At 52.7% G+C, this 27,762-nt stretch overlaps 1 long non-coding RNA gene across 10 annotated transcripts in view; it reads right to left on the reverse strand.

The window, feature by feature from the left end:
- LOC131826399 (uncharacterized) overlaps positions 1-27,762 on the reverse strand; it is a 226,233-nt gene that overhangs the window by 152,245 nt on the left and 46,226 nt on the right. For 8 of the 10 annotated variants that reach the window (XR_009351564.1, XR_009351568.1, XR_009351566.1 and 5 more), the window contains exon 2: positions 3,851-4,197. The exons of 1 other annotated variant lie outside the window; for it this stretch is intronic. This is a non-coding gene — a long non-coding RNA (uncharacterized LOC131826399). One more of the 10 variants, XR_009351571.1, reaches the window with a different exon arrangement.

Below are 27,762 nucleotides of genomic sequence, written 5' to 3' on the forward strand. Positions count from 1 at the left end.
CCTTTTTTTCTTTTTTTTATCTCAAATATCTAAGTCCTAAGCTGTGACAGCTGCACAAACAACCGGTCTCCTGTGTTGTGATCTTTTCCTAATTCAAGAGAAGGTAAATATAAAACAATTTTTTTTTTTTTAAAGTCAGCCTGCCCCTCGATAACCTACAGGCACCTTGCGTGCCTCCCCACACACTGAGAACCAATGTTCTAGCAGGCGAAGGCAGGCTGAAAGCTAACAGATTGGAGAGCAGGTATCAGCTTCTCTGCTCTCTCCAGAGATAAGTGCTAAGTTGGGAAGATCTCTGGATCTCTCTGAGCCTCAGTTTCTTCATATAGAAAAGAGGCACCACACCCATCTCGCTGGATTGGAAGGTTAAGCAGGCACATTTCCAGACATTAATAAGCACCAGCCACGACACAGTCCCAAGGCTGTTCATTGAGAAACCTGGGCTCCAGACCCTGCCTGGAGAATGAGTGGCAGCCCTTCCCTCAGCCTAGCCCGTGTAGTCTCCAGGGGACCCGGGCTCCCCTGTTGGGAGGTCTAGGGTAATAAGCCATCTCTAGAAACGCTGGCTTGGGGTGTCTGTGTCGGTAGGACGGCAGCACTGCACTCCGAGCCCCAGGCTGACTGTATGTACTGTCCACCACCACGGGTTCCCGTGAAAATGAACAAACAAACAGAGGGTCAGGCCTGCACTAGCAGAGTCTGGGGTAACAGAGCTCAATGAGACACAGACTCCTCTAAGCAGATAAAGATGGACTTGTGAGATAAGGAGATGAGGCCAAGCTCATGTGCTGGATGCAGAAATGCAAGCTGCCCATGTGGCCACAAAGGGGGACGTGGAGGGGCTGCCGCAGACACAGGAAATAGCACCAGTGGCACCAGCAGTGGAACCAGCACCAGGCCCAGGACCAGCACCAGCAGGACCAGCAGCACTGTCCACCATCTAACTGATAAGTCTAAGGAACACTGGGTCTAGTCTGCCTAGCAACAACAGTTAGCACCTGCCGTCCCAGACCAAGTATTAGCACGCAGCTTTCACTCTCAAGTGTCCAGACGTAGAAAGCAGGCGGTTTCCCTACCAGTCAGGGATATGAAGGCCCAGAGTAGAGAGGTAACCTGCCCGAGATCACACCGTCGTCACCAGGGACCAAGAAGGAAGCAGAAATGGGTCCCTCAGCTCCAGGCAGGGAGGCCTCGTGGCTTTGGCTTCCAAGAGAACTGTTCAAATCCTGCCTTGTGCTCAGGGGGACCTGCTCTGCCTTTCTGTGCTCCAGCTACATCAAGAGGAGACCACCAGACTAACCGTGCTTACCCCACAGGTGTGTTCTGGCCTTAGAAAGGAATAGTGTCGGCCAAATGTGTGGCTTAAGAAATGGTGGTCATTTCTCTGTCACTGTCCATAGGGTACAAGCCTGCAGGTGTGGGGCAGGGACTCGGCGGCCAGAAAGGAGGGACCCAGCAGAGTATTATTCCTGACCAGGACCATTCTGTGTCTTCTGATGCAGAGCCCACCCTTATCCTCCCAGGAGGAGCAGGAGATAACCCAGACCACCACAATGGGTTTGTTCTGGGGAGCAACCGATAAAAAGAGAAGCGGGGTTCTGGGTCATGTGATAAGTGGGGGCACAGCTGCCACAGCGGGAGGGACAGGGAAAAGAGCAAGAGGGGCAAGAGGCCTGGGGCAGTGCTGTGCCTCAGTGTTCCCAACCCACTCTTCCAGCGGAAGCCCTTGGGTCCCCAGGACTGGCCTGATCACCCCTGCAAGCCCGGCCAAGCCTCCCCGTCCTCAGAGTGCTCCCAGACCTTCACCAGCCCCCTCAGGGGAGTCCTCTCCCCATCGTGTTTGGCCCTAGTACGGTGGGCAGCACACCCATCGCAGGGGGCTGCAAATCCCCACCTACCCACGGGCACAGGCTCCTCACAGGCTGTAGGCTTCCAGGGGCTGGACCGCAATCCCAGCCTCCCTTCATCCTGCCTCCTCACACAGGAGTGAGTTCTTCCTGAAAGTCTGTCTCTCCTGGAGGATAAAGAGGGTACCCAGTGCTGAGAAGCCCAGGAGCATTCCTCAGCAGGCAGTGGTACACACACACGCGTGCGCATGCGTGCACTCACACATGCGCGTGCACACACACACACGCACACACACGCACACACACACACACACATGTCCTTCTAAAGACCTCAAAGGAATAGCCTTTTCTCTTCTGCTGAACTGGCGTGATTCAGCATAAAGCGTCAAGCAGCTCCTGGCTTCCTGCTCAGTGTTCTCTTGGATAAGGAACGTCGGGTGAGTTCTGCAGCCCCACCAAACCTCCCAGCTCTCAGCTGTGCAGTGCGCACAGCACTGCCCCTCAGCAGGACCGTTGGCTGATGAAGTTATACAGATGCTCAAAAAGAGAGTGCTTCCCTTCTGTCTGACCTCTTCAGGAACACCGAAATAAAACCACTGAGAGTCACCCTGTGATCTGATCAAGCGAGATACAATAAATAACATGCCTCCAGGGCAAGACAAACCCATTTCCTGACCTCAGAGAGGCAGCTTTCCAGGGTGGGGGAGGACGCAATCAGACAACCTGTGTCTGAACACCACATCACATCTGGAACAGCTCTGATTTAAACCTGTGGGGAGAGACTAGACGGACAGTATTACCACCAGGAGATTGGGGAAAGCCTTACTGCAAAGTGCCACTGGGCAAGAGTGGAACTGCAAACTCAGGCAGGATCAAACCCCAGGCCCCACTTCACTGTGGTCTCAGCAGCCACCTGCCAGGTGGTTCCAGGTGACCTGTACCGGGACGTGGGTAGTTTGAGCTGCCACTGTCCTATGGGGAGCCCAGTGCTAAGGCAACATCTCTCTGTCACCGATGTCATAGCTGCCAAGTTGGGACAGGGGTGGTGGGGGTGGGGAGCCAGTCCTTCTGCTTGCCAACTGCAGAACTGCCACAGGCCCTTGTGGCCAAGTTCAAGTCTAGCTGCTCCTTCCCTCACAGGGACACAAGGCTCCTCTCCCTTGCCTGCTATTGTCTTGCCACTCGGCCCTCGCAAGGGCTCCAGGGCCTGTGATCTGTGATCAACCGTCCATGCCAACCAGCCACACCCAGTGTGAAGGCCAGCACGGCCCACCTGACTCGTTTGCAGCCCACACAATACCCACGCACTCCAGAAGCCTTTCCCCGAGCCACAGTGACACTGCCACATGCCAGAGTCAGCTGTGTGCCAAACACAAGCATCTATTCTGTGACCTTTGATACCAGCCCTGCAAAGAATGATGACACATCACCTCTACTGAAGAGAGAAAGGGAAAGGCATGCAGCAGTCACCTGGCCGGAGTCGCACGGCAGGTACAGGGCAGAGCACCCAACTCAGGCCTTCTGGCTCCATGGGCAGCCTGATGACTCTCAACAGTGTGTTTCTCGCTCTAAGCACAGAGCCACGCACACTTTCCCTATTTATTCTCAATGTCTTCACTCACTCACCATCATGCCTTTATGCCCTTTCTGCAACAGGACACACTATACTCTGTCTTCCAGACCCCCGCCTTCAAGGCACGTGTGGTCTGGTGCCCAGAGACGGGCCCAGGAGCCCGGCCGTCAGGGAATGCTGACCGGCACGACAACGCACATCAGCATGGGGACCCGGGGTGGCTGCTGGAAAGCTCCTTTCAGTTTCCTGCTGTCTCCCCACGTACCCAGCATCCAGCAGACATCCGGAGGGAGGTCAGTAACTGCCATGTCCCCCTGAGAACCGGCTCCATCACTGTGACTTCTCTCGCCCCAGCCAGGCCAGAGTCCGTGAAAGCCCAGGTGGGCACCTGACAGAACGCACAGGAGCACGAGGAGGAGATGGGCCTTACGTTTCAAAGGAACCCTCAGTGAGGCTGGTCACGACCCAAGCCAACGCTTATGCAGACACAGGGCAGAGATCCCAGGCATCACAGGAAGCCGCGGTCCTCTGTCCCCCATAGGGGGATCTGCCAGGCACTCAGCCATGGTCTTCTTGAAAACTGCCATTAACATCCAAACGTGTGGCCAGTGCGTGTGATTCCAGACCATGCTTCCTCCGCCGTCATTCTTGGGCAGCTGAATGTCACTGTAAATCCATAAGGCTCAGGAAATCCCTGAATGCAGCTTCAAGCAACTGACAAGGCACAGCCATCGTAAGGGGCAACTTTTTCATTCCTTTCTGGTCCAAAGATCAGGCCTGGGGATGGAAGAAGAAAATCAGTCTGTTACAATCACGGACCCAGAGCAGCAGTCGTGTTATTCTTCCTTCCTTCTATTCGATCCTAACCTACTTAGAAGGGAACTCACTAAAAATAATGTCCTGCGGCTCTGATACCCAAACAGAGGTGTGGCAGGAAATTGGGGAGCCTTCAGAGGAGAGTCACTTTGCACAAGCACCGAAGACCTCTCAGATCCGGAACTTTCTACAGCTTGGGGTTCCCCAGAACGACCCTGAGAGGTCTGTCTGTTATAAAGATGAGGAGCAAAGGTTCAAGAAGGGGAAAGTGGCTAGCTTAGGGAGTCAGCCTGACACGCAGCCCAAGCTCCTCCGCAGGGCTGAGAGGTCCTGGCAGTGAGCTGAGGGGGTTTGGGGTCAGCTGGTAGGAAGTAGTTCTTCATTTTGTTTCTTTTTAAAGACAACCACAAAGCTCTGGCATCTCTCCAGGCCTTGTCCTGCACAGCGAGGGCAGGGCAGACACCCTGAGGGTGTTCCCCAGGGCAGGGCTAGGGTCTTCTTTCTGTATTCATGTCTGCAGCCATCAGGGAGCACCTGCTCGGTACCCAGGACTGTTCGAGGCATGCAGGGACCCTTCTGCCTCCCCAGAGCCCTTCAATTATTCTCCAGATTAACCGAGGAAACACATGGGTGCACGATGCAGAGGGCCCGAGGCTCAACAGTCACCAGCCACCCAAAGATAACAACAGCTGCCCTGTGTGGACGTCCTATCGCTCACCCGGCTGAAAGCTCCGGCCCACTAGCCGATACAATCCCCCTACCACCCTGGGACTCCTGCCTCTATTTTCCAGATAAGGAAGCAGAGGCACAGCTACCTTGCTGCTAAGAGTGGAGCCGGTGTGCCCCCCAGTCCTGTGGGACCAGTGAGGATGCCTCCCTCGAGCGACTGTAGCTAAAACTATCACCAGGCATTTCAGGAGCATAACAATCCTCATCTAATCCTCCAGCAACCTCGCAGGTTAGAGACCATCCCTACCCAGTTTGAGAGATGAGAAACTGGAGGCCCACAGGGTTAAGCAAATTGCCCCCAAGTCCCACAACTGGAAAGCTCATACGGCAGGGGTTGGGAGGCAGGCAGCCTGGCTCCAAAGCCCATGAGCTTGGCCATGACACCAATGGTCATCTCAAGCAACTGGCCTGTTCCTGCGGTAACTTCAAACACTCAGCAGCACAGCACAACACGAATTCATCACCTTACACTTTAGGAGGTCGGAAGCCTAACACGGGTCTCAGCAAGGCAAAAGCAAGGGGGTGGGCAGAGATGTTTCTTCTGGAGGCTCAGTTTCCTTGCCTTTTCCACCTTCCAGAGGCGGCTCTCGGGAGCCTCCGCATATGGCTTCCTTCCTCGCTCTTCAAACACGGCAACATGACATCTCTCTGACCCTGCTTCCCCCAGTGAACCTCCTTCTCTGACTCTTTAACTTCCCTCCTCCACTTTCAAGGACCCCTAGGATTACACCAGCCCCACACAGATGACCCAAGATAACACAGTCCCTCCCAACAGGTAAGGATCATATTCACAGGGTCCTGGGGACCAGGGTGTGGACATCTCTTGGAGGGCCATTATCCCTAAGTGTTCTTCAGTGGCCAGGGTGGGTCACAGGGTGAGCTCCCCTGGTCCCACTGAAACCCCCCTGACATAGCTTTTAGACCCAAGAGAAAGGAAGTTTAAGTTCAAAAGGAAGTTTAAGTATCCAAACGTCAGCCTCCATGAGAGAAATACAGGGTAGTGGTTAAAACATCAACGTTTGCCATCGAACTAAGACACCCAGCAGCTATGTTACTCAGAGAAAATGGTTGTAGCCTTTAGTTTTCTTATCTGTAAGGTGGGGACAAATCACACCTACCTACTTCTCAGAACTAGGCGGATGGCGGGAAGTCATCATCATAAAGCCCTCAGCGTGTGGCTGGGCACCTATTAGGAGCACAGTTAGCCACTGTTTCACGCTGTAAATGGATGAGGCCTCCTGCAAGTCAAGCACGGCCTGTCCAGGGACACCTCACGCTCCTCAGCTCTGACAGCAACCAGCACCGAGAGCTGGAGGCCCACGCAGCAGCCAGGAGCAGGAGGGCACCGGCATGTCGGGCCCAGACTCCCATGGGCCGAGAGGGGCTGCTTCCAGCAGGAGCGGGCAGTGACTTGCAGTATCAGCCCCAGTCAATGGCTAGGGGAGAGGAGGAGGGACACGGTCTGCTAAATATCGGCAGAGGCCCACGGGAGCCACGTCTGTTTTGTGGGATCAGGTACCTTAAAGCTCTGTCACGTGGGGAAGAATTATCACATGGTCTGCTGGGTATCCCTGCAGCCAGGCAGCAGACCACCCCCCTGCAGGAGGCTCCCCCCTCTTGGGGAGCATTTTCACTTCCTCTGCTATGTTGATTCCTTTCTAGGCCTTTGCTTTCACTAACAGATTGGCCAAAATAAAAAAGATGGTCAGTACCCAGGACCAGCTTCTTAGTTGGCACTGGAATTCTCGCACAAGCTGTCGGACAGACGATGGGAAGAAACACCCGTGACCACGCTGGGAAACTGTTGGGCATCATCCACTAGAACTGAACGGACATGCGCCCAGTTCCATGCCTACATGTAAGTTCACAGAAATGTGCACCCGTTCACCGAAAGGTATGTCTTGGGATGTTCACAGCAATTACTCAAAAGCCCACCAACAGAACGGACTTCAGAAACACACACGGGGGGACGCGGGGGTGGGGGGGTGCTTAGTCAGCTGAGCACGAGACTCCAGGTTTTAGCACAGGTCATGATCCCAGGGTCCTGGGGCTGAGCCTCACATCAGGCTCCCCGCTCAGCAGGGGGTCTGCTTGTCTCCCTCTCCTCTCTGCTCGCTCTGTCTCTTCCAAATAAATAAATAGTTCTTTTTTTTTTTAAGACTTTATTTATTTGAAAGAGAGAACGAGAGAGAAAGAGAAAGAGGGAGTGCTCAAACAGGTGGAGGGTCCGAGGGAGAAGCAGGCTCCCCACTGAGCAGGAAGCCCGATGTGGGGCTTGATCCCAGGACCTCGGGATCATCATGACCTGAGCTGGAGAAAGACACCTAATGGACTGAGCCACCTTGGAGCCCGAAATAAATAATCTTCAATAAATAAATAAATAAATAAATAAATAAAAGTAAACACATAAGCAGGCTAAACAAACCTGTGCTCTGAGAAGTCGGGACAAGGAGATCCTGAGTGAGGTGGAAGAGACAGTTAGTGACTGGAAGGTGTGGGTGTGGCTCCTGATACGCTGGTGACCTTCCATTCACACAGGTGCTGGCTACACACCTACCCACGGTTTGGGAACACTTACCAAGCCGTGCATATACTCAGGCTATATGGGCTTTCTAGTGCACGTCACACCTCAATGAAAAGTTGGTTAACGTTTTTTTAATCCGTCCTGTGAAAGTAAGCTTCTGGCATGCCGCAGGCTCCGGAACAATTCTCAAGGCCTGGGAATCGGCACCTGCCAGCTTTCCCTGCCCCTCCGTAGGTTCACGGCCCGCTGCCTTCCAGCTGACCCTGCCCCCAGAGGGCAGGGAGGGGAACACTCTGCAAATAAACGCGTTCTGGGCTGGTGGCACGGAATCTGGCTTGGAACTGCCCCACAAGAAAACACAGCCCCCCGCCCCATTCTCTCGGCGGAGTCTCTCTCTCCTCTGCCTCCTGGGCTGTCTGGCCCAAATAGATTTTTGACCCTCTCTAGTTCCACCAGCAGTGGGCATTTTGAAGAAAAACAGAGACAGGCCACCTCTATTTCCTGCTCTACACTTGAGACAGCACGTTTGTACACCAGCAACCCTTAAATACGGGATGCACGCAGGGACGCTCTGGGAACTAGAAGATTCCTGGCGTCCTGGGCTGGTCTAGAGCAGCGAACAGGGGTTCCGGGCATGGGCGGCGCAAAGCCAGGTCAGCTAGCTCCTGGCACCCACATGTGAGAGCAGCACGGTCTGCCACAGGAGCCAGAGGGAGCATCTCCCGGGTGTGCCTGGCAGCGTGCTGTCCCTCTCTGCTGCTGGTGTCCCAGGCTCCGTGGGTGTGTGCTCACACGCACGCTCTCTCTCTCTCACTTCTCTCTCCTCCCTCTCTGCTCTTGCAACAGCGATCAGTCCCGTTGTCCATTTCAGTGCGAGCGAGCGTCAACAGATGGTGACTGCAGCAGCTGTGATGCTGGCCGCAGGGCACAGCACCGGCCATTGGGGAGGACAGAGCAACTCCCGGGTGTGAGGGTCCAGCGGACAAGCTCTCCAACTCCGAGTGCCCCCAACTTGCTCTCTCAGGTCAAGATTTCTTTGACACTTGTGCCACACACGAGGGGTCTACTCCATCTTTTCCTAATGAAGGGAGAGACCGCGATTTCCCTGGCCGTATTCATATTCTTTCTCTGCGCTGCCCCGAGAGCTGGAGCCTGCCTCACCTGGGCAGATAAATCAAGATCTGTTCCCAGAGAAACTGGCAGCTGTCCTCCTGCTGACAAACTCTATTTTTGCTTCATTTTAGTTTCCCCACCATGTGTGCTGGGAAGACACGGATCAGCTGCTTTGGAATTCCCAAGCCTTCTAGCACATGCTCCCCATGGCACTCACCCGATTCATCAATCAGGGGATGGGGGCTGTGAAGGAATGAGGTTGGCCTTGTGGGCAAAATAAACCGGGTGTGAGTCACGATGCTGTGGTCAGTCACTGGCCATGGGCACACCCCTTAACCTCTTTGAACGTGTTTCCTTGTCTGTTTAATAAAGATAAGGAACCGCAATGCGTGTCCTGGGGTTCGCACGTGGATGAGAGACGATGCGGTACTCAGCACACGCACCTGCCCACAGTGGGCTCACGGCTCACACAGAGCAGCAGCTTCACCCCTGACAGCCCGACCCACCGGGACTGCTGCTATTCCCACCAGCCTGGCAAGGCAGAGGCCGAGTGAGCCCAGCCCTGCTCACTAGTGTCGGCAAGAGTCTGATGACCTCTGCCCCATGCAGACACCGTGGGCTCACACAGGAGAGGCGAGGGAGCCCACACAGCAAGAGCCGGTCCAGGAGCAGATGCTGCACTACCTACAGGAGCCCTGCTCACACACGGACCCCGCTTAGAGCCAGTCTTCAGAAACACTGGCATTCAAGTTCAGCCAGGCTCCAGAAGTTCCATGCAGCACTCAGGTCCTTCACACATGCTCCGTTTAAGTGCTGGCTGGAATAATGCTAGGGGCTGGAAATCATGTCACTCAAGAAAGACAGGATCCCTGCCTTCAGCGACCTTCCCGGCTGCACCAAGAGACCCAGAGAAGTGACCATGCAGACAATGTCTGTCCACCACTGAGCACACTGGGTGGTGTCCAGGCTGTGATGGTGGCGTGGCAGGAACCAGGGCAGAGGAGGAGAGGCTGGAACACACGTGAGATGTCCCTGCACATCAGAGCGTGAGAAATCTTCAATTCCCTCACTGAGCGGCTGAGAAATGAGGTCCTGAGAAGTAAAGTGACTTTCCCAAGGTCCCCCAGCTAGGACCTAGGCAATGTAGAATGAGAAGCCAATGTCAAGTGAGCAGTGAGCTGGACACACAGCGCCTGGGAGAGGAGCGGCTCCTTACGTAACCGGGAGGTGCAGGGTGCTGTCAGCAGAAGGCAGTGTGCCCAGAGGTTTGCCAGGGCAGGTGAGAACCATATCTCCCTTGGGCTTGTTCAAGAGTACTGGCCACAGTAAGTCATGTCACCTCAACAACCGGTAAGGTATGAACCCATTTTCTTCCTTTCTTCCTTTCTTTCTTTCTTTTTTAAGATTTTATTTATTTATTTGACTGACAGAGATGACAAGTAGTCAGAGAGGCAGGCAGGGGTGCGGAGGGAGCAGGCTCCATGCTGAGCAGAGAGCCCGATGTGGGCCTCGATCCCAGGACCCCAGGACCATGACCTGAGCTGAAGGCAGAGGCTTAAACCCACTGAGCCACCCAGGCGCCCCAGGTATGAACCCATTTTCAAATGAGGACGGGTGTCAGAGATGAGGCTGAGATATGAGCCCATGGCCTCTGCCTCCAGAGCTTTTCTGTCTAACCACCAGGCTGTCATGCCAAAGAAGGGTTATGTGGTGGGAAAGACGGGGGCAGGGTGACAGGGTAAGAAGTTTCCAGAAGACAGAGAGAGGGAAGCAGGAGCTAGATCCTGGAAAAGTAAACGAACAGGGACTCCCCAGCCATCAACAATACCCATGCCAGCACCTGACCAGAAAGACCCCAACCGAGCGCCCTGTCAGTAGATTCCAGTTCTTGCTTTTCTTCTGGTAAGAAGGGCCTCACATCGCCCATGACACACGCCTCTCCGAGTGGCTCCTCATCGGAGTGGGCAAGTGTCCAGCTGTGGCCCAGCGTCCCAACATCATCCCCACCAGCCTCAGGGCTGCCATGGCAGGAATGAGGAGGTAGTCTCCCCAGAAATCAACTGACCCCTGAGTACATCTCCCCACCACAGGTGAGAGTTCAAACACTCCGGAAAGTCCTGTGAGCAGTGCCCGGGTGGAGACGGCGCTTCGCACAAACTGTCCTACAGAGCTGCGAGGACGGAGGCCCCGAAAAGGTTCAGGGATCCCCGTCCTAATAACAGGTTCCTGGGTTCCCTCACGATGACCTTCTGTGTCATTGCTAGAACACCAGAGAGGAATAACAACAGCCATTTTAAGAGAGAGAAAGAGAGGCAGATAGAGAGCCGGGAAGGGGAGGCTACACCAAGTGACAAAGAGACCCAAAGCTTACTATGCAGCTGTGACACTTGGAGCTTCCTGAACCCCCGTCCGTGTCTGCCAAACAGGTCCTGCCTCACAAAGCGGGGGAGGGAATCAGAGATGGCCGGTGTCAAGCCCTTTCACGCAGTAGGTCCTCAACGAAAGAAAGCTCCCGCCTACTCAGCTCCCTTCCACCTCCCACTACAGCTTAAAGGTGATTCAGATACTGAAATGGGCTGAGAAAAATCACCAACACTTTCCTTCCACAAATGAGAGACCTTTAAGGTTTGTGAGTATTTTTTTCCCCACTTCCTTTTGTTTGCCTTCGCTCACAAAATCCCTCTGGGAAAGGTCAGCAAAGACTCAAACATCCATCAGATCCCCAGGAACAAAGGGGGCAAAGTCCCCCGGAGCAGAGCCACCAAACAATGACTAAAGGAGGCAGCAGGACCTGCCCTTGAAGACTCAGGGTACAGATGTTCTAAGGCGTGCATGTCCTCCAAGAAAGGAACTTTGTAGGAGGCTCAAGATCTCCCCTGTGCCTCTGCCTGCAAAGAGCTTCCCATCTCATTAAAGAAAAGGGTCATTGAGAAACCGTCCACTTAAGGACTACACCAACAAACTGTACTCCACGTACCCTGGGACCTCAGGGAGCTCCACACGGGACTGCCGCTGTTTCCATGACGATCACAGGGGCCCTGAGAGGTATGTCAGTTGGGAAGAGGGAAAAAAATGCTCAGGGTAGGAGCAAGGGCTAATGCTCGAATAAAGGAGGAAATGAGAAGCAGCGTGTACCAACAGCCAATCACAGAACAGATCCCTTGTAATTTCGCCATTTAAAACCCATTAACGATCATAACCTGAGGGACAGGACTCCCATCCCAAAATGGCAGAAACAGCAACATGTGGAGAGCAAGCCCCTTGCTCAGTGTCACACAGCTAGCAAGGGAGGAAACAGAGCCCAGAGCCATGGGCGCACGCATCCCTGGGGTCCATCTCTGCCCCAAGCCCCTACCTCTCTTTATCATCTGGATCCCATTCTGGGGCCATACGCTCAATTCCTCAACACAGAGCTTCCCACCAGGCGCCCCTGCTGCCCCTGCCCTTTCCCACACCCCACAGCTCACACATCCCTTAATCACCACCTTTGTTCCTACTCCTCTTTAAAACCTGGATTAGTTGGGCTTCCGTGGAGGTCACGCTGTGACTCTGGAATGCACTTCTGACTTTCACAGAAACCGGTCTTACTTCAAGCCACACAGGCACATGTCTCTAAGTAAACCAGGGCCATCTACCTTGCCCCCAGGATGCGGATGAAACCCAAAGTGGACGGTGTGGGGCAGGAGGAAGAGACCACAGAACAGAGACCCAACAGGCTGGGCGCGAGGCACAGGGAGCCCACGCTGCGGTGCAGTACCCCAGGCTCGCCAGGCGGGAAAGAGCTGAATCCGTCTGCCCATCTGCCAGCAAGCCCCATGGGGAAGCTCAGAGGCTCCCGCTCTCACCCCCTCCGTCCCCCCACACAGACGGCGCACCCTGCCATGTCCCATCTCACCAGCATTAGGGGGTCCAGAGCCACAGAGCCTCTGGGCCACAAGAACACTGTCTAGAGAAGGACAGCAAAAGAAGGGAGGGAGGACAGAGAAGGGAACAAAGGCAATCAGTAAGCAGCAGAAACGGACATTTACCAACCCGTGTCAGAATAGCAGTCCAGAAAAGAAGCCTACCAGGGAACTCAAGAGTCCAGAGCTCTGTGGGACCTGGGCAATGTTCCAGCACTCGTGGTGGTGGTGGTGGTGGTGGTGGTGGTGGTGGTAGTGGCGGTGGGGTGTGTGTGTGTGTGTGTGTCTCTCAGAGAGAGAGAAAGAGGGAGAGAGTGCATTACTCAGACCTACCGAGTGCCTGCAGGGCAGGAGGCGCACAGAAGGTTTCTCTGGGCTGGGGGCTCACACCTGAGTGGCCCTCACGATCACCTAAGGGCTTGTTCCAGTACCCCCGAGGTCCACGCACAGCAAGGCTGGTCAGTAGGCCTGGGCTGGGGTTGACTCCACAAGCCCCACAAGTGGTAGGGACACAGGAATGCAGAAGAACTCACTGGAGAAAGCCCGCTCCGGAATGAGCCTGCGGCCTGAGCAGCAAGTGCCGGTAGGCGGGAGGAGGGGCTGAGGCCTGCCCTCACTGCACCTTCTGTGCCAGCCTGGGCAGGGCTCCTGACACCCAGGGTCTCATGCCGTCCCGACCCACCCTTGGAAGTTGTCCTCAGCTGCATTTTTGGCAGACAAGCAGCTAGGGCCCACCAAGGTGACTTGTCAGAGGTCACCGAACCAGAACCAGCAGAATCTGGAACTTCCTTTTGTTGCAGAGAAGAGGAAAACAGAAAAGGAATACATACACGCTAAATTCCGAGACTATAGGGAGGTTTAGAGGAGACGAGGAGAGGAACAGAGTCCTGAGTGCTCGCTACTTGCCATATGCGCCCACAGGTCTTACGATCCTTGAAATGGGTTCCAGAGAGCCTGTGGCCTCCGTGGCCTGCCTGGCTGCCACCACCGTCCCACCGGGGGAGAAACAGATTCGGAGAAACAGTTTCAGAGAAACAGGGACCACAAGTGACTCTCCACGGTCATGTGGCCGACTGACCAAAGACTCAACCGGAACCCGGTCCCCTGACTTCACGGTTACCACAGAGCACGCGGCAGGCTCGGCACAGCTCAGCGCCCCTGCTGCCCCTCCTGCAAGTGCACAGGCACCCGGAGGGTCACGGCCAAAGAGATGGTGCAGGGGAGAGCACCGCTGAGCCTGGACGCACATCGGAAGCAGAGGCCCTTCCTTTCAGGAAGATCAGGGCCGCCAGACAAGTCTAATCATGTCACTCCTCTGTCTCAGACCTGCAGGATTAGCCAACAGCTTTACAGTCAGGGCCAAGGTGATGTCCACAGCTACCAGTATGGAGCGCCTTGTAGGTCAGAGACAGCATGCGTCTTGATCTCTCAGTGCCCCAACAGGTAGACATCAGTCCCTTCCCGGCATATAGGTGACAAAAACCACAATACCAGTAACACAGGGGTAACAATACCAACTGGGACTAAGAGCCCACCGTCCGAGCTCTGAAGCTTTCAGCCTCAGCTTCAGTCCCCTCTGCACTCTGGCCACACTGGTCATGCCACTGGCTGGCCACCCTCTGGGTCTCTGCTCCTGCTGTCCCTCCAACTGTTCAACTTCTACTCATCCTGCAAAGCCCTTTCCCACCTCCGTGCAGCCTTCCCAATTTTCTCATCATCCTTCTGTGGCTCACAGTTGAACCCACTGCTGCCCCTCCCCCAGGGCTCCCAGAGCACAGTCACAGACTCCATATGAATTTTAAGTTCCAAGCCTGTCCTCTCCTCTGGCCGATGGCTCTGCCTGGGAACCCAATAATCGGCCCTGGGATGTTCTGAAAGCATGCAGGCCTTCCTCTCTCCATAACCCCAGCCCCACACTAAACTGCCAACATTGGTATGTAGCCTTGACCTTCCTCCATTACAATCTGTGAGGGAGCAGCCCAAGGACAGCAACTCTATCACCCTTAAATTCTCTACCTCCCAGGACCTAACACTGCAGCAAGCAGATACCCCACGAGGGTTCATCCTGGATATGCATTTCTATGTTAGTTACATGGTTTGGCCAGAATGATGGAGACTGTTTCTAATGGAGAGACGGCAAAAAGATCCTAAAAGAAAAGTGGACGACCCCGAACCACCAATTCAAAGACGGAGTGGAGCAGAGAGATGCACAGAAGATTCTGGAAGGGAAATATCCTCTTTGGACACCCAGGCTCTGTTTGCATTCTGCCCCCATTATTCACTGTGTACCCCAGGAGGCTTACTTAGCATTCTGATGGTCTGTCTTCCCTCTCAGAAATTAACAACTGTCCTTACTTCACAGGACAGCTGGGGGAATAAAATGAGACAATCCACGCAAAGTGCACAGCGACCCCTTATACACAGAAAGCACTCAATAAATATTAGCTAACATTACTCTCCGTCCCCACCCACCCCTGGCAGCTCAATACCTGAACATGAACCTCCATCATTTCTTAGCAGCCAAGAATGCAGCGGAATGATAAACATATTCCCTATGCTTCCAGAAATTAAAAGGGGTCTCCTTTCTATTCATTTTCCAAATTAGTTAAAGATGAGAAAGTGTCGTCCTTCAGCTAATTCAGTGGGCCAGGCCCACTCAGGTCCCGCAGGTAAATGAATGGAAGGCAAACACGGTATGTGTCATGGGTATTTCAAGAGTCTGCAAGGGGGAACATGTATTCCATCTGAACTTGCCTGACTTTCTCTAGAACCCGTGGGAGGACACACCCAAGGCCAGAGGCAGGCCCAGGTCTTGGGACACGGCAGACACTCCTGGCTGGATACCTGCAGCTCCGTGTCCTTGCCTAGCCTGGGCGGGACAGCTGGAGCTGGCCAACACCAGCAAGTGGAGAGAGAAAGAGCTGGGGCGGACATAACAAGCAGCTCACTCCCATGCAGCCGGCAACAGAGCAGAGAACGCATTGGGCTTTTCTAGTCACTCTGCTCTCCAGAATCTGGATTCCTAGAAGACCAGAAGCAAAGGGGTGGGAATGGGGACAAAGAATATCACTGAACCCACATCAGACCAATGATAGCCCTGGACGTAATTTCACCAAACATCTCAGCAAACTCTCCTGATGGCACTTGGGGCAGTGGGGGCGGGCGTGGAAGAGGGCTTTTCCCTCATGTAAGACCTTTAGAAACTGAAGAGTCAAGAAGAGGCTTCCAAGTCAGGGTTTTCTGACTCCTTGCGTTAACGTTCACTGCCAAAGGATAGTGATGACAAAGGCTACTTCCTATTTTTAAATTTCTGTAGTGGTTGAGGTTATTTTTCAATAAGCATATATTTTTAATACGATCAAGAAAAAATATGGATGTTTTGCTTGGTTTTGCTCTTGATCACCATCTGGCACTAGAATTTGTGGCTGTCCTACTCGGGTGCCAGACCAGGTCCTGCCTGTAGGTATAAATGTAACAAAAAGCCATATCCTAATCTTTTCTTTGCATGAAAGGTACCCTGCCCTCCCTGAGGGGTAGTCCCACACCACACCTGATTCTAAGACTCCTGCCCAGGGACAGATAAGCGTCAGGGACCCTGGGCACCAGGAGTCCTGCACAGCTAGTTGCAAACCGCAAGCTACAGTGTGAAGCAGCAGGCAGCCTAGACACCACTTACAGGAATCTACCTGCTCCCACCCCCCATGAACTTGAGCCAGGGCTGAGAAGGGACAAGTGCACAGGGACAAGGGAGAATGCACATTCTTCCCCAGCTCTGGGAAAGGGTCATGGAACCAAAATAACCTCTCTGACACCCAATTTCCTAAGCTCTGAAACAGGGTTATTGTGCAGATGGCAAAGGCTAAAATTCAACGTTTCCTCAAAACTCTTCCACCCCCATGATTTGCATGACCAAACACAAAGGTGATGTGACACTGGGGGGCGGGGTGAGGGAGGGGTTCCCCTTCCTCCTGAAAGTATTTCATTATACCCCTTTTCATATCGCTGCTCCCAACCCCCTTAGGTCTGCCATTCCTGGGAACATTCCTGGGCATCCAATCCACAGAAGCTCGTCTGGCACTCACACTAGGCTACAATGTCGATGCATGTCAATTTCCAACACACACCTCCTGGGGTGCGCTGGCCCAGCCCCCTTCCAGCAATAACCATTCCTCTGCATGTCACATTCCTGCTTTCTCTCCTGCCTTTTCTTCCTTGTGGGGAGGGTAGACAGAGCAGGGTTACTCAACCAGCCTACGTGGGGATGTGAAATGAATGGAAGAGAACAGGAAAGATTTCAGCTTCACTCGGTGGGCTTCCCGCCCTTCTGGGCTACTGGACAGAGGGAGAGTTCTGCGGGGGGATAGGACATGGCCATTACAGGGTTAACAGGAAATGGGGGCGCAGGCAGCAACACTGCCTATGTCTTTGGCAAACAATAAGCCACTAACATTCTGGGGCAGCAACCAGGCACAGGGGCTCTGCGCGCATCATCATGTTTAATCCTCACCATCAACTAAAACAGGTTCACCTATTCCAAGTCAGGACACCACTGAGGTCCAGGGACTTTCAGCTGCCTTCTCAAGGTCACACAGCAAGCAAGGCGGAGAGGGGGTTCCTCTGGCTTGAGGAGGATGTTTGCTTGGGCCAAGGCATGCAGACTGGGAGTCCCGGTCTCACAGCACAGGTCATTTCCCTGCACTCCGCACTGTTGACAAAGCGCCTACACTTACAGAGAGGAGTGGGCTCTTTCTCCCGCCCACGTTCTCCCTCCAAGGGAGGCTGGCTCTGTGAGGCAACTGTCTTAGGAAGCCTACTCTGCCTGGCCCTTGCCCCTGGAGGTTCTCTGCTCTGCTTGCCCTTCCTTGGCTCGCAGCTCCACCACTAGAGTCTCTGCGCTGCGGCCCATGGCCTCTTCCCTGTGTCTCTCCAGAGCATTTCCCTCTATGCCCTTGTCTCTCCTCTCCTAAGCACACACTCATCAGACTGAGGGTGCACCCTAATCCACGATGACCTCATTTGAACTAACTGCATCTGCAAAGACCCCAGGTCCCCACAAAGCCACATTCTGAGGTCCCAGGAGACACAGATTTGGGGGAGGAGGGTATGTCAGTCAATCCAGTATGGCTATCCACTGTGGCTTTCTATTACCAGGTAAAATTTGACACACGTCCTCAAAGTTCAAGTTATGGAGCTGCAGAGAACGGTACATGCAAACAAATCCTCAGGCTCTCGGGAAAACAGGAAGAAGAAAACCCTGATGGAAGATGGTTAGCAGAGTCTTGCATCTCTGTCCCTCCAACTTTTGGTGTTAGCCAAACACTACAAAGCTAAATACTAAATAATGAAACTTAAATGATTAATACATGATAGCATTAGCACCATTCTGTTGTTTAATAAGACAGAAGAATGTCAGCTTCATGGTTTGCTAATGACAGCTTAAATAATTGATAGTTAATATGTAACATGCAAACTGTTGGCTCCTTCACTGGACCCCATCCTGAACCCGGCCCCCAGACCTCTGGTCACAGGCATCCCTGCCACCAACACTGCCCTAAGCTGCTGTTTACCAACCTCAGTCCATCAGAAACAACTCCCTCTGCACGGAGGACACAGTGGTGCCTGCGGCGGGAGGGTGTCTATGGGAGTTTTAAGTCATTCTCAAAACTTAGTAAACTTCTCAAAAGTAAAGAGCCTGGGGTGGCTCAAAAGGTTAAGCCTCTGCCTTCAGCTCAGGTCATGGTCTCAGGGTCCTGGGATCAAGTCCCACATCGGGCTCTCTGCTCAATGGGAGCCTGCTTCTTTCTCTCTGCCTGTCATTTCCTCTGTGCTCTCTCTTTCTGGCAAATAAGTAAATAAAATCTTAAAAAAAAAAAAAAGTCGGCACTAAAAATGAGAACTATGTGTAGAGAAAAGAGGACCAGGGTGCAGAAGTACACAGGCATCGCCATTAAAAAGGATGTTATAAAGGGAGATCATTAAACAAACTTTGATGCTGCTGTACAATGAAACTGTGTAACTATGTCCAGGATCTAAATCCTCAGTGCGCATCTTCCCAGGCATGCAACTAACATTTTCCACTTTCCCCTTTCCAGAGCGGAGAAGGCCCCAGACCCTCCAGCCATGCCCTGGGTCGGTCTTCACCCTGCAAACAGCACCCTGCACCCTGGACACCTAACATCTGCCTTCGCACCCTCTCAGGGACCGTGACGGGATTAAATTCCATGCGGAACTATCTGCAAAGGACTTGGGACAGTTGCCTTGTTCATAATAAGGGCAAAATACAATTTTCTGTTAAACAAATATTATTTTATAATAAGAAAAAAGTGAATTATTGAGAAATCAAGGAAAAACGACTAGTGAATGAGGACAGAAGGGATCACAGCAGCGCAGTATAATTTCCCTATGGCTAAGTGGTTTCCTTTTCTTATATGCTCCCTTCATAATGGTTTCGGGGTGGGGGGCTTCCCACCCTCCAGGAAGGTGCAATTTAGATTCACCAGGGGCAGCACATGGTAATTTTATTAGAGGGCGGGTGACCTAGGGCCCCTGGCACATTTACACTGAAAGAGATGCCCCAGAAGGGGGGACTTGTATGGCATCCCATCTCATCACTCCACCCCACCAGGCCCCAGGCCCCCAGCACATCTCCATAAAAAATGAGACTGCACAGCCTCCTGGGCAGGCGTCCAGATTAATTTTTCACCTGGAGCCAAGGCCAGCCGGAAGGGCATTACCATCCCAATGGCTTGCCTTTGTCAGCCAAGGAAGGAGAGCCACACGCCCGGAAATGCAGGAAAAGCAGGGCTGGTTCCAAGAGCCCTTCCAGGACACAGCATCCTCCAGGAGCACCAGGAGGCAGGCGTTTGCAACATCCCTCATTGTTATTCCAGCCTGAACCCCAGATTACCGCAAAGGAATGTGCACCTCAAGATCAGAGCTCCCGCTCCCCACGAAATTCCTCACCTCTCACTGGAGGAGGGGGTTCCGAGGGGTGTTCCTGGGAGAGGAGCGGGGTGGTTTGCACATAAAAAGGTTGGCAAGCTGCAGAGTCTTGGTCCCCCCACAACCTCCACCTTCTCCTACAAGTAAGGCCCTCCCCCTGCATCCTCCCTGACAACTTGACCCTGGCTGAGGCCAAACACAATTCCCAGCCATTCCTCACAGTCCCAGTGATGGAGCCCGAGGAGGCCCCAACAGCCCTAAAACGGGATGGAGCAGGGCATCTGCAGCCAGCAGAGCCAGGTCCTGTGCAGAAGTCACTTGGGAGCACCCTGTCATTCAGCTGAGCAGCCCAGGGACTTGGCAGGTCTGGCTGACAAAGAAGGGAGCTGTCCCAGCTCGGGCTGAACGAGGCATGTCACACAACACGGTGAACCCAACCCCCCCCCACACACACACCCTTACACACACAGTGTGCCTTCTGCTAAAATGGCCCAGACTTCTAAAAGCTAAACCTCAAGGCTCCACCACGCACCTCCAACAGTGTACATCGAACACCTGTACAGGTCCCTACCAGGAGGCAAGGTGTTTAACTCTTGGGGCCTGGGACTCTTCACTGGTGACAGTAAAGGGGACTGTCTACATAGGATGTAACAATGCCAGTGCCCTCCCTAAATGCCTGTATTCACTATCAGATAAGCGAGCCTCCCACACAAGCTGAGATCTCTGAGAAGGCTTCTCTACCCGCTCAGCAACATCGGCTCCTGGCTCCATGACCTCATCATCGGCCCAGGTTTGCCCAGTCCCTGCAGCCTTCTTCCAGCCCACCCTCTCTCTTTGGTCACCGTCCTCCTCCAGGCAAGTGCCTATTTTATGTCCCTGTTCATCTCCAGGTTCCTAGTAAGCTCCCACCAGGTAGATGTGGGCAATGCCTACTTTCTAAGAGTAGACCAGCCAGGTCAGGCCCTGAGCGGGTAATCAGTTGGCCCCAGGTTTGGGCCAGGGTCACCTCTCTCCAGCCCCCTGGCTGATATCTTATCCCTGGGGCAGGAGTGCAAAAGAGGATGGGGGACAGGGGTGCATGTGACCTGCACAAGCAGCTTCAGAGGGCCATATCAGCAGACTTTGGACATGTGTCAAGGGAAGACTGAGAAGGTGCTGGGCCCTAAGATGGAACACAGCCATGGCTTCCAAGCAGCTTACAGAAACACCAAACTCACTTCTCAAACTCAACATTCAAAAAACAGATAATCAAGTCAAAAAATGGGCAGAAGACATGAACAGACACTTCTCCAATGAAAACATACAAATGGCTATCAGACACATGAAAAAATGTTCATCGTCACTAGCCATCAGGGAAATTCAAATCAAAACCATACTGAGACACCATCTTACACAAGTTAGAATGACCAAAATCAACAGGACAGTAAACAAGTGTTGGAGGGGATGTGGAGAAAGGGGAACCCTCTTACACTGTTGGTGGGAATGCAAGTTGGTGCAGCCAGTTTGGAAAACAGTGTGGATTCCTCAAAAGGTCAAAAATACACCCACCCGGGGCGCCTGGGTGGCTCAGTGGTTTGGGCTGCTGCCTTCGGCTCGGGTCATGATCTCAGGGTCCTGGGATCGAGCCCTGCATCGGGCTCCCTGCTCCGCAGGAAGCCTGCTTCCCTCTCTCTCTCTCTCCCTCTCTGCCTGCCTCTCTGCCTACTTGTGATCTCTGTCTGTCAAATAAATAAATAAAATCTTAAAAAAAAAAAATACACCCACCCTATGACCCAGCAATTGCACTACTGGGTACTTACCTCAAAGATACAGATGTAGGGAAAAGAAAGAGCACATGAACCCCAATGTTCATAGCAGCAATACCCACAAAAGCAAAACTGTGGAAAGAGCTGAGATGCCCTTCAACAGATGAATGGATAAAGAAGATGTGGCCCATATATACAATGGAATACTACTCAGCCATCAGAAAGGATGAATACCCAACTTTTGCATCAACGTGGATGGGATTGAAAGAGATTATGCTGAGTGAAATAAATCAAGCAGGGAAAGTTAATTACCATTATGGTTTCACTTGCTTGTGGAACATAAGGAATAACATGGAGGACATTAGGAGAAGGGAAGGAAAAGTGAAGGGGGGAACTGAAGGGAGAGATGAAACATGAGAGACTGTGGACCCTGAGAAACAAATTGAGGGTTTTAGAGAGGACAGGGGTGGGGGGATGTGTAAGTCTGGTGGTGGGTATTAAGGAGGGTACATATTGCATGGAGCACTGGGTGTTATATGAAAACAAGGAATCATGGAACACTACATCAAAAACTAAGGATGTGGGGTGCCTGGGTGGCTCAGTGGGTTAAAGCCTCTGCCTTCAGCTCAGGTCATGATCCCAGGGTCCTGGGATCGAGCCCCGCATTGGGCTCTCTGCTCAGCAGGGAGCCTGCTTCCTCCTCCTCTCTCTGCCTGCCTCTCTGCCTACTTGAGATTTCTTTCAAATAAATAAATAAATAAATCTTAAAAAAAAAAAACCCAACAACTAAGGATGTATTGTATAGTAACTAACGTAACACAACAATGAAGAAGAAGAAGAGGAGGAAGAAGAAGAAGTGGGGGGAGAAGAAGAGGAAAAAGAACAAGAAAAGAAATACCAAAGTCCAGAGACCAGCAATTAAAACTTAAAACAGCAGGGTAGGAGGGGTAGGGATCTAGGGATCGCCAACCACCTAACACACCTTTAGGCCACCCTTCCCAGAAGGAGGGGTAATGGGCCCTGGGCATTTGTACAGGATCTTTTCTCATATGGATCTCAGACCACCTGGTTACCCAAGCCATCCCTGCCAGGTCACCAGGGAGACCTTGGTCTCCGTCAACGATGATCACCCCCCAATAAAGGGTTGCCTGCCAGGGCCACAGCCACTTGCTCTGACGGTCTCCAGTGGCCACACCACACGGTACAAGCATGGCCATCAGATGCTTCACCCACTGCATGAGCTTCCTAGTGTTGGCAGAACAAAATCACCACAAGCTCACACCTTCAAGGCACACAGATTGACTCTCTTATAGTTCTAGATGGGAAATGTCCAAAAGGGGTCTCACTGAGGGTCAGCAGAGCTTCATTCCTTTGTAGAGACTTGGCGTTGGGGGGGGAGGGCTGATTCCTGAATTCCTGCCTTTCCGTCTTCTAGAGTTGGTTAAGACTATTCCCTGGCTCAGGGGCCCTTCCTCCACCTTGAGAGTCAACAGCATTACTTCTTACATCTCTCTGACCTCTTCTGCCTTCCTCTTCCACTCTTAAGGACCCTTGAGATGACATCAGAGCCATCAGAAAATCCGGGATAATCTCCCTAATTCAAAATGAGCCTTCATCCATCTACAACCTGAATACCCCTTTACCACGTATGCAACATTCACAGGTCCAGGGATTAGGGTGCAAACTTGGGGGGGCACATTATCCCACCGGCCACACCCATGTCTGGGCTAGGCCCTAGGCTGCTGCTTAGCACTCATAAAGCCCCCCAGATAAGTAGCTATCACTCCACCCCATGAAAAAGCCTGTCTGGATCTGATCCCAGAGGCTCCTGGATGGTCCCAACCATGCACCCATCCCAGGGATCCTCTCTCATCCTGGGGAACAGTGACCCTCCTCCTGCCCCCCTGACAGGTTTGGAAGCAGTGGTGAAAGAACTACCAGGGGGCCCCTCGGCTCTAAGCAGTGCACGTGGGATGGAACCATGGGTCTTCCAGTGGGCATGCAGTCCACCCACCCACACGGAGCCCCAAGATCTCAGAATGATTCCAGGCTTGTGCATTTAGCTCCCTAGCAGATTCCTGCCCACACCAGGCCAGCTACGCCACCCTCCTGTGGCACGCCGCTGGGGAGGAGGACCTCCGACTTGACTTCTCACTGAATTCACACAGCACTTCCCAGTATTAGAAATGTTCTGCCAAATTCAGTGTCAATTGGAGTGAGGGAAAAATGGAGTGAGGGAGAGCGAAAGGAAACCAACCACCCGTGGGCACTTGTTAAGTACTAGGAATGGGTGTCCAGTCACTGGATTGCCCATGAACCCTGACAGTAGCAAGTAGCACTTTTCCCACAGGAGGCTGGGTCCCCAGAGACGGCTGGCGTGTCCAAAGTTACACAAGAGGGAGTGGGCAGCACCTGCTTCCAGCAAGTGGGCTCTCTCCCCTCCCCACCGAGGTCTTCCCTATCCCTGCCCACCCAGGAACCAAGCATTCCAACCTGCATGGAAGTTACCTGACCACCACGGAGACGTTACCTCTCTCCTAACCCTTGGTGCAAACCCACACCCCACCTGCGGCTTCTGCTGCCTTGTTGTGATGCAACAAGAGTTCCCAGATGGTTTCATGCCCCGGCTTGTGACCAAGAAAGCTTCTTTCTCTTTCTACAGCAGGCCTGGGGGACATCACGCCCAGTGCAGGGCATGGGTGCCGCCAAGCGGAAGGCACAGCTGGCTGTCATTTGTCACTCACCTGGAAACCAGTCCCAACCTTTCCCCTAGATCTCACTCTGTTCTCACTGAGCCAGAATAACCTGGAATGACCGATGCCAGTGAGGACAAGGCTGTCATGCCAGCCAACCTTTACTCTGCTCACCCAGACACCAAAGCAAAGCCCCGATTATAGGTGCAAAGCCTCCTGGAGAATCCAGCTCCAATCAGCCGCACGGAAGCAACGTGTAAGCTGGGTGGCTTTAGGCAAGTCATTTTACAGCTCTGGGCTTTCATTTCCAAGCACCGCTTTAGGGACTAAAGTCACACCTATGCTGCATGGTCCCTGCCCTCAAGAGGATTCCCACCCACGTAGAAGCACGGAGAAGCAGACATTAAACAAATGTTGACAGAGACAGCCAGGAAGCTAAAAACTGCTGAGAACACGGCAACGGAGAGATCCACCCAACCCCCACCGGCCGCTAATCTGGGGGTTCCGGGTGGAGGTCCTGAAGGGCTGAAATGTACACTGATCCTTAGAAGTTGGCAGGATTTATCATTTGCTTATGAAGAAAGAAAGGAAGAGAGAAGAGAGAAGCTCCTTTGACAAACACCACTTAAGTTGGAACTTTTAAAATCGGCAACTGCCCAGATTAAAGAGCTTGTCCTGCATTCACATGCAAAACATGATTTTGCTGCCACAATCAGATGCAGATTTGTAAAAGAAATGCACCCCATGGAAATGGAGGCGCCCCTTCCTGGACCAGCATGCCTAACAAAAAGTCTAGAGGGGCTCCCCATTCCCCCATCTGCAAAATTCACAAATTATTCAAAACAGATCTTAGAAATCAATGAGAAAAAATTGGTAACACCCCCCAAAGGAAATGACCAATTGACAAAACACACACAGAGGTAATACACAGGAAAAACTGGTCAGTCACACCAGAGGTCAAAGAAAAGCAACAAGAACATCATTTTTGTTTGGGGGCACCTGCCGATCAGAGGCCCTCACCCTTCACTCCCGCTGAAAGGTTTGTCATATTCATCAGAATGTTCAAGTCTTAGGACAAGCCTCCGCAGCCCTTCCGAGTGGTGACCAGTGAACTATCCCTCAAAAGACATCTTACAGAATACATCAAGACTCCATAAAACACCCCATACCTTGTGGGGGGCGGGGAGCTCTGTGAGGGAAACAGCCAGAGATGCGTGAAAAGGTGTGTGTGTTGTAACAGGCAGAAGCAGAGGGCAACGCGGGTGCCCGGCAGTGCTGACCTGGCTAAGGATCTGACGGCAGTAATGTCCCCACAGCCCACTCACACTCTGCACCGTCATCTGGGGGGAGGCACCTTGACAGACAGTCCTCACCTCTCCCTCCTAGAGAAAGCCCAACCCCAATAAAATGGAGCCCGACTTACAGGGTCTCTCTTGGGCAGGTGTGCAATCACATACGGGAAAGCAGATCAAAACAAGTTGTTGCAACTCTGAATGGCATGGGGTCATGGTAGAACGTTAAGTGACCCAAGTCAAGACATAAAATCATATGGAAGCAGGAAGAAAGATTCTAGGAGTAGAGACGATCTGCCTTTTCTGCTTAATTTTATGTTTTGCTTGCATTTACCACATAAGCATGCGGGGGTGGGGGGGCAGGGGGGGTGTGAAGTCTGTCTGCCTGTTAAGCTCCCCTCTGTTCTATGGTAGGGGCCTGATGGGATGGTGCATCTGAAGGCTGCCCTTGGCCTCCACGAGTCACCTGAAACAATTCTCCAGTGAAAGCTGCCCAAGGCCACCCAAGCTAAACCCTCTCTCCCCTCCACCGTCCAGGGTGCTCCTGCTAGGACTTCCGTTAGGGCTTCCTATATGGTGTGTCCTGAAAGGACTTCATTATACCCTGAGCTTCCCCCCAGAATATGAACTGCTTCAGAGTAGGGACCTTGTGGGTTCTTCATGCGGGCATCTGCAGAGCCAGGTGCAGCGCAGGTGCACTGGAGGCAGTCAAGGCTACCACGTGGGCGGCAGGGTGGCTGGGTAGAGGGCGATGTAGAAGGATGATTGGAAGAAAAGAAGCATGGAAGGGCGGACGGAAACACAGCAGTCAGGAGAGGAGCACAGACACAGCAGGAAGGAATCACTAAGGGAAACCACCGGGAAGAGGTGAAGAGGCGCACCGCCAGCAAGACAGCGGCAGACCAACGAGAAAAAAGGCTGCTGACTGTGTCCATAGTGACAATCCAGAGTTCACATCCTGATGTTGCTACACTAAGTCCACTCGGCGAGGAGCTCCCCGTAGTTCGTAAGGTCACGCAACAGGAGGGAGAGAAACAGCCACACAGCAGAGCTACATGCCACAGGAGAGCGAGAGCTCCTGAGCTGGCATCTTGCTCTCCACTCCTCTCCTCTGCAAGACCCCCTGTCAGCAGGCAAGCTCCTCAGTGAGTCTCCCCCACGGTGCTCGCGCCCAGGGATCCTTTCCCTCGGTGTTCCAACCAAGGATTCCCAATCCTCTCCCTGCCTTGGGAAGGTCCCTCTGGGGAGCAGCCAGTTCCCGGAGCCATACCACAACCCAGCGCCCACACCTGGGAACCCGAGTTACTGGGAGGAACCCTACTTCCTGCAGCATCACCTCCACCATCAAAACCCGCTCCCCTGAAAGGGGAACCCTCCTACACTGTTGGTGGGAATGCAAGCTGGTGCAGCCACTCTGGAAAACAGCATGGAGGTTCCTCAAAATGTTGAAAATAGAACTGCCCTATGACCCAGCAATTGCACTATTGGGTATTTACCCTAAAGATACAAATGTAGTGATCCAAAGGGACACATGCACCCGAATGTTTATAGCAGCAATGTCCACAATAGCCAAACTATGGAAAGAACCTAGATGTCCATCAACAGATGAATGGATCAAGAAGATGTGGTATATATACACAATGGAATACTATGCAGCCATCAAAAGAAATGAAATCTTGCCATTTGCAACAACATGGATGGAACTAGAGCGTATCATGCTTAGCGAAATAAGTCAAGCAGAGAAAGACAACTATCATATGATCTCCCTGATATGAGGAAGTGGTGATGCAACATGGAGGCTTAAGTGGGTAGAAGAATAAATGAAACAAGATGGGATTGGGAGGGAGACAAACCATAAGTGACTCTTAATCTCACAAAACAAACTGAGGGTTGCCGGGGGGAGGGGGTTGGGGAGAAGGGGGTGGGATTATGGACATTGGGGAGGGTATGTGATTTGGTGAGTGCTGTGAAGTGTGTAAACCTGGTGATTCACAGACCTGGGGATAAAAATATATGTATATAAAAAATATATGTTTATAAAAAATAAAAAATAAAAAAAATAAAAAAAATAAAAAAATAAAAATAAAAAAAAAACCCGCTCCCCTGCGCGGTGCCCAGCAACCGGTTCCTTCCAAAGAGCCGCCCGGTGGTTCCAGCAATAAGTCAACTACCCAGATCCGCACACACCGTGCCCCACAGTCCCTGGGGCACTGCAGTTCTCGGCACTGCTGGCAGCCCCGAGCCAGTCATTGGGCACGGCGGGAGAGGAGGCGTTCCCGGGGCTGTCTGTCAGCAGCCAGTTTTTGTACAGCGGCATCATTCCCGGGGCTCGCCACACCCGGCTAATAACGCAGGTTGAAGGGAGGCGGGATGACACATTTAAGGAGAGAAAAGAACAGGATCTCCCCTCAGGACTTGTGACTCAGCATCTCCACTTGCAGGGACAAAGAAACAGATCATTGCTGAGGGGCTCCCATGTACCAGGCCCTTCATAAATGAAGAGTCTCATGGAACAACCTTTGGCCTAGTTGGTATCACACCCATTTTACAGATAAGGAAACTGAGCCGAGAGCAGGTTAGAGAGAT

This window comes from Mustela lutreola, chromosome 3 (genome assembly GCF_030435805.1).
Source record: "Mustela lutreola isolate mMusLut2 chromosome 3, mMusLut2.pri, whole genome shotgun sequence".
Taxonomy (NCBI): domain Eukaryota; kingdom Metazoa; phylum Chordata; class Mammalia; order Carnivora; family Mustelidae; genus Mustela; species Mustela lutreola.